Below are 10,827 nucleotides of genomic sequence, written 5' to 3'. Positions count from 1 at the left end.
CTAAATTACCGCTTGCTGTTTTCTACACACAACTGATGCGGGCTCTCAGCTATTTGATATATTATCTCACCGCTAAAAAAATACAATTTCCTGCGGGGTTGTATACTACATTTCCGACTTGCTGTGTACGAATGCTGCTTTACTGACCTTTTTTCTACACACCACAACACAGGATGCGGGGTTCAGTTAAGACAGAGTTCTAATTTTTTCTATAACAATACTGTGTGTTATTATGAACAACCTAATGTAAGTATGAGTAAGGGTAAAAACACAGTGGAGCCGGGCAGGTCGCATACTCGCATATACGCTGGTCCCCGAATTACGGCTGGTTACCTGGAGGGTAGCTGGGACATACACACAGTGGCGCTCAGTATGTTGAACCTCGTTTGTACGAACCTCGATAAAACGAATTCCTCGATAAGACGATTTTTTTTAATCCCCTTGACACTTTCATATAGGTCAATGCTAAAAACACCTCTATACAACGTAGTAATTAAGTTAAAAGCCTCCATAAGACGAATTTGTTTGTGACATGGGCTAGGACTGATTAACCTCTATACAACGAATATTCTTAGCACAAAACCTCTCTACAAGACGAATGGTTCCACAAAGGCACACGGATAAAAACGTCTGATATTAATTTTTCTAGGTCCATTATTTTTTATTCTATTTCATGTAAAGTAAACAACAACCAAATAAATCAACTAAAACAAACAACACTTGACATACGCAGAATGGGCAGTGAAAGATCCTGCGTGGAACTTGCGAACACGTGGCTGTGAAGTTCTGCTATTTGCGCATGTTGGACATGCGTCGAGCCTTCCTGCTTGTAGCTCCCAAACAATCGACTAGCGAATCCTCTAGCTTGCCACCTAGCTAACCGTTACTGCTACCGTGTCGGCTACCTGCTAGGCGTGACTGTGTGCGTACCCATAACAACGCGTGCTTTAATTCTACATCGCAGTAAGCGAGTAAGCGACCGGCCACTAATATAGTATTTTACTTACAAATGCTGATATTGTAAGAGTTTAAATGTAAAACCATTGTATGTTTACAGTGACCTTTTTCAAGAGTTTACCTCGAATTAAAAAAAACATTAAGTTTTATTCGTGATTAGTTCTTTTAAAATGTAAAATATTGAATAAAATAAGTAATTAATTAAAGAGTCCTGATAGAAAATTTCGTAATAGAAGTAAATAACCCACACGACTAGAATGGACCAAAATTGCAACAAATGATACTACTCAATTTTGTCTCGAGCTTTGCATAATTATGTGACCCAACCGGAACCAGTTGAGTAAACTGGTTTTCTGGCTGAATTTTAGACACTTCTGAGTGATATTCATTAAGTCTTCACGCACGGTAGATTGACGTTGTTTTTTTATTTAAACCCTAGAATCAAGGTTTATTCAACTGAGACTTTGCACGTGTGTGTGTGCTTTATTTGCACGTTATGTGTTGTTAATGCTTTATTCTTCGACTTGAACTATTGTTGTTGGAACTAGCATGTCAATATGCTATAAGGATTACAGTGGCGTAAGTAGCGATTCTGAACTAGGAAAATACTACAGCTTATTATTTCAGAGCATTAGATAATGACTTTCACCCCGGGACCTTGATCGTTCAAAACGGGTTTTTGCCAGTGGATGGAATAATACTAACTTTACCCAAAACTCACACCACACCTGAAGATTCTCCTAGCATTCTAATATACCTAGTTTCAATAACTACTTGTTAACACCAGTGTCCCCACAGCAAATAGCACGAGTAGCAAGTACACTAGTCTCAAAATTGATATAAGTTGAACAAGTCAACACAGCAAGCTACAATTAATTGCGGTACAATAATCTAAAAGTTATCAGTGCTACTTCACATAATTGGTGTTGTCAGGTTATTCTAGACTTGTTACTTAAAAACGAGAACCATAATATGACACAAGTTTCTTAAGTTAAAATCATTAAAATATTACATTTTCTAACTTTTTAATAATGGTTTTTGCTATAATGTTCCCTAAAGGAATCGACGAAACATATTCAGAGAAAGCATTTGCTCTGAGGATGTTTTGAGTTTATTCAAACCTGACAATTTTACATCTACAAAAACATTGTACCTATAAATAAGCGTTAAGTAGCTTTGACCCATAATATAGTCCATAATTTATTGTATTAAGTTGAAATAGGGACATTCCATGACTGAACTCAGTAATATTTTTGGAATCTTTACTGAGGGATAATTGCATATAACTTTTTAGACAAACCAACCTGTTTTTAGAATGAGCCTGATTTGTTATTCATTTTGTAGTAGTTTATGCTCAACTATATTTAAAAGTGTTTTAAATATACGTAGGGTAAAGTGCCCGTTTGTATTGTACTACTTCAGATATATACACTGGCGAAGGCTAAAATGTTTGAATGTGAGACAATAATATCCAAGTATTGAGTGAGCTGAATTTTAATTAAGTCCTGTAAGTAGGTCAAGGTCATTTAAAAATAATGCCAAAAAAAGGGATAGACCAAAATAGGGTCTATCCCTCCTTTTGTTTTGGTAGGGGAGCTAATGTTTGTTTTATTTTTGTGTTTGTGTGTAAGTCTGAATTGGCCAAAGACTAATGTTACAGTCCTACTTTGACAATAGTCAGTTCTTCCTACGGGCTGTACTAATAGATTTGTCTTTCGGACACATCAGCTGAGGCCGGGGTTGTTCTTCCAACGGTCAATCCCCATAGAAATGTGTGTGAGTGTATGCCTAGGCTATAAACTTATTATTGGTTTTTATGCTTCTGTTTTGTGTGAACGTAAGAACTTTGTAACATATAATGATCAACTCAAGTTTAAACTTTATACCTGAAATGGAACATCAATTATTAAGAAATATAACACTCTTACACCAATACCAAAAATACAATACACTAAGAAGACTTAACACCATCTAAACTACAAGCAACGTACTACACATGCTCCACATGCAATGGGTGATATATCTTTAAGTTAGAATGGTACCGATTCCAACTTAAAGAAAATATCACATTCAGTCTCATCGACCATTCCTTTTGAGTGGTCATATGAGACTGACTTACCTCTTGCAGCTTTGCAAAACTCGTGAAAGGGAGAGGAAGAAGTACAGGGAGGGGGAAGTTCCCCTACTTTAAGGCCATGTCACACCGACATCCGTCGCTCCCGCCGCGGGAGTACCGCGCGCGGACGTTTTTTTTCCTCGAGCCATGTCACACCAAAAGTTCGCGTCCGCGGCGGGAGTTTTGAGATGAGTTCATTACAATTCGTTTTACTTAGGAAACTCATCTTACCTGTTAAGTATGCCATGTAAATTTGTAGGTATTAAGTAAAGTGTTTAAGAAGCAATTGAATGTTTATTAATTTGTTAGTGTAGGGCTACTTTAAAAAAGTGAATAACAATTGTTTTAAATTTAATTTAGACCTTGTGTTCGAAGCATTTTAAATATAGTTGTATATAAATTATCCACCTTCAGCTTTTGAACGTTATTTTTCGCTACACTACAAAGACTATTTACTTTTTAAATAAAAACATATGACCATTTTAACACTTACCTTGTTCAATATCATTTAGTGCTATTAGATGACGACCGGTTTCGTGACGACAATCACATCATCGGGTCAATCCTCGTGGAACGATTCGGTATAATAAAAAATACATAAAGTTTTTACCGAACACAAGACGAAACCACATATTTACAAAATATTTACACACAGAAACCATTGCGATGCGTGCACGCTTATGTCGAGCCGGCCGCGACTGGAGTTCCGTCGAAGGTCAAGGTGACGTCATCTGCAATCAGCTGATCGGTGGTTTCTAGTTTCCTTTCTTTGTCTAATTTGATGATAGTTTCAAACAACTCGTTCGCCTGACTATTGATTTTGTCATTTAAAATATGTTTAGTTTCTAATTTGAAGGCTTTATATATTTCAAAATTTTTGAGAGCTGTTGTTTTGGCTTTATTGTTGCATGTGTTTATTACTGTCAAATTTTCTTCGATCTTTGAATAGTTGTGGTTGCTACTGACTAGGTGTTCAGCGTAATTAGACTTTTGAGTCGGGGTGTTTTAATATAAAAGGGTGATGTGTCTGCTCGATCAACATACTTTTTGTTATTTATATTGAGTGTGAAAATATGATAATAAAAAACACAGGTGAAACGTCAAACCAGAATCATCAACTACCCTTGTTGCACATTTACCATACAGATTTAATATCAAAAATATCAACACATCATCAAAACCCATTGATCAGACATGACTAAAGTGATGAAATATTTAAGTTAGAATGTAACTAAGGGTAAAAAATGTTAATGCAATATTTACATATAATTATTTGACTTTTTATATTTATAATGTGATTTCTATAACAATTTTCTTTTATTTTAAAGGATTTTAAAGGATACCTCCTTAAGTTGTTAAAAAGTAGGATCTAATAAAGATACTCTTATTGCTAGTTTTAAACTTGTTACAATTCAATAAAATAGTTTTTTCCTACAGTCAATCGACAAAGTTGGCTTCCTTAATAATGTTTATTGAGCGTAGCTCTTTGGGATCAATTTCAATGCAACAAATAAAGGAACATCACTCAATAACGGGTGAACGCATTTCAGCCAACTTAACAAAATTACTTAGACTATTAGTGAGATGGGTTTCAAAACAAACAAATTTCAATTAGATAATGCTAATTCAATTTAAAACGAACTTAAAATTTCCAATTTTTATGGCGTGGCTTATGGGAACTAAAGTAGCCATGACAGTTTTTTTGTTTACAAGAAAAATGTAAACAATAGAATCATTAAGACATTTCTGAACTTTCTAGACTTTTCTTTTAAACCAGTCCTATAATCTGAAAAAAACAAGAAAATACCGTTAAAACCTTTTTAAAGCGCGGAATTCACTGCAGATTTAGAAAATATACGGAACTACTTTCTCAATGCGCGGAGCATATTGCAGTGACTGTTTACTCTTGGGCACCTATTTATGTTGCCAGCTGATTAGAAACGCAATTTAATACGCAAAGCATGTTTTTTGACAATTACTCCTCCGAAACTACTGAACCGATTGACATGTTTTTGGTTTCATTGGAAAGAGCGTAACGTGAAGTTGTGCAGGAAATATTTTTTTAAGAGAAATAATCAGAGAGTGAGGCCCTGGGACCCTTTTAAGTTTCGTATTTCTCCATAAGATTAACATGGGAAACAAAAAATTATTATGCAACCCCAGCTGTTGTCAGAAATTAAGTGAGAAGAAGAACATATGTTAATTTTAAGCAGTCAATAAGTTTGCTTCTTTTACAGTTTGCTACAAACATTTACTGACTTGGTTGAAATAAAATATTTACTATTTGAATTCGGGTTGGCGTAAATATTCCAATGAAAAAAGCAAGAGAGCCTGGATAGTTTGATATATTCTGTTACGTACATCTTGAATATTTCCATAATCTTTGGGTCGAATGTTTTAAAGTCATCAGAAACTATGCACGTTATTCCTTTTAAAATAACGCCTCTAATGCTTAGAAATTGTTCGAATTCGAGCAACAGGGACACTAGTAAGGATTTAATAAGCGATATATTGATCTGCATCGAAATCGGTATTTAATCCGATAATACCTCATATTATGTTGAATACATCGCCGATACAGTAAGTTATTAACACTTAATAAAACGCATATTGAACACTGATCCAATTTAGGCATGTGGGGAAGGTAGGTCAAGGTTTATGAGTGTATTCGTGACTACATTGTGTTTTGAAGTAAGGTTGCATTAAGAAGGTAAAGTGTAAGTTATAGGTAGGTGATCGGTTGTTTATTTGTGTTGCACCATATTATTTTTTCTTTTGGAATAGTTGGTTAAACGGGGAAACGATTTGGATTTGACCATAGCAAAACTCTAACATATAATTGATGAAATGTGAAAAGTTGTATGTCATTAAATACTATTCTGTAATATTAATAATTGTTCGGAAAATCCTCATTTTAATGGCTCGGCTGAATATGGAATCTGCATTTTTTGAAACAGTAATTTGGTAACAATTCAGTAATTTAAAATGTTGATAACAGTACCCTATCCCATATAAATACTTTTATTTGATTGCCAAGCCACGGACTATACATACGTCCAGTTACAACCATAATAATAAGTAAACGAGCTGTTGGCCCGTCCTAAGTCCGGGAATCGAGTAGTCAATTAAAACTGAATATGATTCAGAACAGCTAGTTCACAACTTGGTGGCCGATTCACACACACACACACACACCCTGGCTTTGAGTACAGTAGCTACATACCACCTTCCACTGCATACTATCACTTACCATACCTTATTTTTACCTTGACCACTGAAACCTCTAAAATGATCCTGGCCTCCCGTTCTCTTCCATCTTATGCCATTTCTAAGAAAGATACCAGTCTGAGGATGTCTTTCATTACTTGGTCTTCCAAGTAGTCGTCTACCTTGTAGTACTTTTATACCTTGAATACACTTTTATAAGTTGAAGTATCTTATCTTCGCCATGCAAAGCCTGCCCAGCCCATCTGAGATCCGAGCCTTTTGGTCTACTTTTGGAATATACCCCTTTATAAAGTTTCTGAATCATACAGTACTACTGTACTGGGATAGTTATGATATGGTATGAATAGATTTTGGTTTCCACTGACATCCCGCAGCTTACTGGTCAGTTTTCTGGAGACCTACTACGCCAGTTGACATTTTCATTACGAATACAATGTGTACTGTATGCATACTACTACTACTACTTATGAATACTGTATGTATGTATACTTATATTCAAACATTTAGAAAAAGATGTATCAACACGTAAACCACTTATATTTTAAAGTATTAAGCATTTAGGCGGATTGCATTTATGACAAAACTTGATTATACGATTAAATGTTTAGTTCATAACTAAACAATCCCCTGATAACATAGATCTTTTACGGTAGCAAAGAAATTACATTCTAAAGTGAAATAGTGTGTAGGCGAACTCAGACGATCCAATATTTTTGTATACAAACAACTTGTAACATAAACATTTCAATGACAGTTAGAAACCAGCTGTTAGTTAAACCACCATTAAAACGACTTAAAACTCGCCCGTCGGCTGCTAGATTTTTTGAAAATTTATACTTAATTTCTAAAAAACTGAAACCCTAATCTAAAATTGTGGCTTCGACATTCCCTAGTTCTCAAAATGATCTTTCGTTCAACACAAAAAAATCATGAAAATCCGTCAAGTGGTTGATTCAGAATCGTGAAATAAAGAAACCCTGTCACGTTTTTAATATATAGGATAATTAATTACATAGGCTTATAGAAGTCCACTTTTAACCACGGTATGGATAAATGTCTAGGATAATTGTATAGCCTATTGAATAATTGTTTGTAGTTTATCAGAAATGTATTTTATTTATTCTTGCTGTCGTTCATTATTAGGAATATAACTTGCATAATATTTAATTAATTCATTCACTGTACTACAATTTATTCAGTTCTAAAGCCAAACAGCCGGGAGATGGACCGGCCAACGCTTAGTCGCTTACTACAGTATGATCCATTCGCCAATCGTGGGAGTACAGCTGTTTTAAAATAAAATTAAAATAAGCTCAAATTCAATAAAAATTATATAATATCTAATATAATTAAAATTAATTTTTGGTTCTAATATTCCATCAAGGCCATTCTAGCCTAATTCGAAAGGGCTTTTCCCAACTTTAATAGCGTAGTCAAGTAATCAAGTAATCAACATAATCAATTAGTCACGCGACATGTTAAATACCACTTCCTTAACCGTCTCAAAAATAGTATTGTTAACAAAATTCAAATAAACAGCAATCTGACACATACTTTCATCCAGACCGCCTACTAGCTCCGAACAAGCCTCTCACACGAAGTATACGACAACGCGCAACATAACGCTACGATTTTATTACGAAGGTTAGCTACGTTTATTTCCCGTTATAACTTACGCATACTCATCTGCCACTTATTTTACCCGCTCCAAATTAGATTTTCAATATCTAAATTTTAGTAACTTAGTTTTGCCGACTCTTATAAATCCCCACCAGTTCCTACCTGCCAGTGAATAGCGGTGGATATATTTCGGTTTGTTTGGATCAATTAGCTACGAAAGTACATTTGTTCCGTTCGCTTAACGAATAAGTGTTACGTACATTTATTTGAGTTAATTCGTTGTTTAAATACCCCGAGACTCGTCATCTGAGTTCTAAACCCCGTTTTTTTTTGTTTTTTCTTGGCGGGTGAAAGAACCAAGTCTTGGGAGTAGGTTGATTCGAACAATCAGCTACGAATATTAATATAAAATTTGTTTTAAACCGTATCGTGATAAATTCTCCGTTCGATTATATTAAGTAAACCCCGACAGCTCTGTAGGGATTTTATTCAAGATTTTGTTTATTCGATCGTGGAATTTTTATTAATTTTTACTAGAGCTTTTAGCATCTTGTGCTTGTATGAAACACTTGCATTAGCGAAATGCATTTGTTTTAGTGTTTACCGTCCACTAAAAACCAGTTTGCTGACCACTTAGACCAGTAAAATTAGCTAAAACATTTGCCGTGCCTTTAAATCATTCTCGAAAACCTGGAAATTGTTTTAAAGTGTTTATTTTATATGTAAGTAAAAGGAATTAAAATTTATCCCACAGGGGGATGCCTCAAATCAAAGAAATAAAATAAGCCAACTTAGGCCTATATTACTTAACATAGGTTATCAGTAAGGCAGCAGTTATTTTTTCAATTCTCGGTGCAAATAGAGATACTTAAAATTAGTTTCTCCAAAAATCAACATATTACTCCAACTGTAAATTAAACGTTTGGTAATTGGTAAGGCTCGAACCCGTGAACTTCTGGCTCATACACAGCCAACTACTAGGATGAAACATAAATTCAGACCACCCATCATCCCAAGAGTACATAACACCTACGAAATGTAAATTTAACATCCAACATTTGGTGGCCTTTACAAAGACCATTTTTTATGCTCAACGGTAAAGTTCCACTTAAGCCTTCTTTCAGTTGTTTTTAACATTGGATACATGAATTATCATTTTTGTTTTGCATTTGTTATGGACTACAGCAAGTAGATATGTATAAAATAAAATAAAAATATATAATGTTTTGTTTGTGATTGGTGGGAATCGAACCCGCAAACCTCTGAGATCAAGGACTCACACTACTACCACTACGATACGATACGATACCATACCAAAAATCAACATATTACATCAACAGTAAATTAAGCGTTTTGGTGATTGGTAAGGATCGAACCCGTGAACCTCTAGTTCATACATAGCTTCATAAACTACCAACCGCTAGAAACAAACATCATTTAGATTACCTCTCATCCCAAGAGTACAAAACACCTACGAAATGTAAATTTAACATTTAACATTGGTGGCCTTTACAAAGGCCATTTTTTATACTCAACTGTAAAGTTCCAATTAAGCCTTCTTTTAACTGTTTTTAACATTCGATACATGAATTATCATTTGTTTTGCATTTGTTATGAACTACAGCAAGTAGATATGTATAAAATAAAATAAAAATATAACGTTTTTTTATGATTGGTAGGGATCGAACCCGCAAACCTCTTAGATCAAGGACTCACGCTACTCCCACTACGATACAAGGAGGGAGAGAGCTTCTTTGAATAAATATTGTCTCCGTCATTGTATTTCCAGATCTCCGGTATTAAACAACTACCGCTTACAGAGCAGCATTAACCTACAGAATTAAAAGTAATACTAAACTGTGATCAAGAATGTTTAGAGTTGGAAATATTTTTTCATACAGTGCTACATTACCGACTTAGATAGTTCAAATTCAAAGTAGCGTACTGCTTTACCCACACCGCCCGCAGGTGTGTGTGTGTGTGTGTGTGTCCACCAACGGAACGATTAATGCGGGTTCAAGTTTTTTGCATTCAACAGTAGTGTACTGCTCTACTGAATACAACCTTTTTGTACATCATACAGGCAGGTGGACAGTTATACTCTGTACGGCACGTAGCAGATAAGCTAATGGGGGTAATTTCAACTGGGAAATTGTTTAAAAGTACCAAATTTTATATATGAACACCAAACGGTTGGGACTTCATAATATCGTAGTAAAAGTCATACATTCGTACTTTGCTCAAATCTAATATGGACATACCAATATAGATTGGTTTGTTTAAAATCAGGGGGAAAGAGGTTCACACAGGTCTAGACCAAATAACCCTGTGCTATGGAGACCCCCCTTATGCAAATTACTTCAAGCTTAGTCTGTCAAAAGCGAGTGTTCTTCTTCCATCTCGACGAATTCTTCTTGTGGAATTTTTGAGTGTCCCCATGGTAAGGAACTTATCCCATTGGATAAGATGTATCTTTTATCATCATGAGTTGATAATGCAATCTTATTAAGCTCAATGGTTTGTTTAACATCACTGTGGTTTTACTCATATGAATGCCTACTAAGTTTTCATTGTAAATGGTTCGGTCGATGCAGCTATTTCCATTGTCAAAGTCCTAATGCCATCATTACAACTGTAGGCTAGCTTCCTTTTTTTATTTTGCATTCAACAGTAGTGTACTGCTCTACCGACTTGTTGCACAGTCAGTGAGCTCAGGTTTTCTTTCTGATTATCACACAGACTGAATACAACCGTTTGTACATCATACAGACAGATGGTCAAGTACTTCTCTGTACGGTACGTAGACTAGACACGTCAGTTAAGGGGGATAGTTTGAATTTGGACATTGTTTAAAAGTACCAAATTTTAGATATAAACAACCATTAACACCAACGGTGGATGAATCA

Source organism: Macrosteles quadrilineatus, unplaced genomic scaffold, assembly GCF_028750875.1.
Source record: "Macrosteles quadrilineatus isolate MER2022 unplaced genomic scaffold, UCM_ALF_1.0 Scaffold_8__2_contigs__length_117827958, whole genome shotgun sequence".
Classification (NCBI taxonomy): Eukaryota; Metazoa; Arthropoda; class Insecta; order Hemiptera; family Cicadellidae; genus Macrosteles; species Macrosteles quadrilineatus.
Note: the sequence above shows the minus strand (reverse complement) of the source record.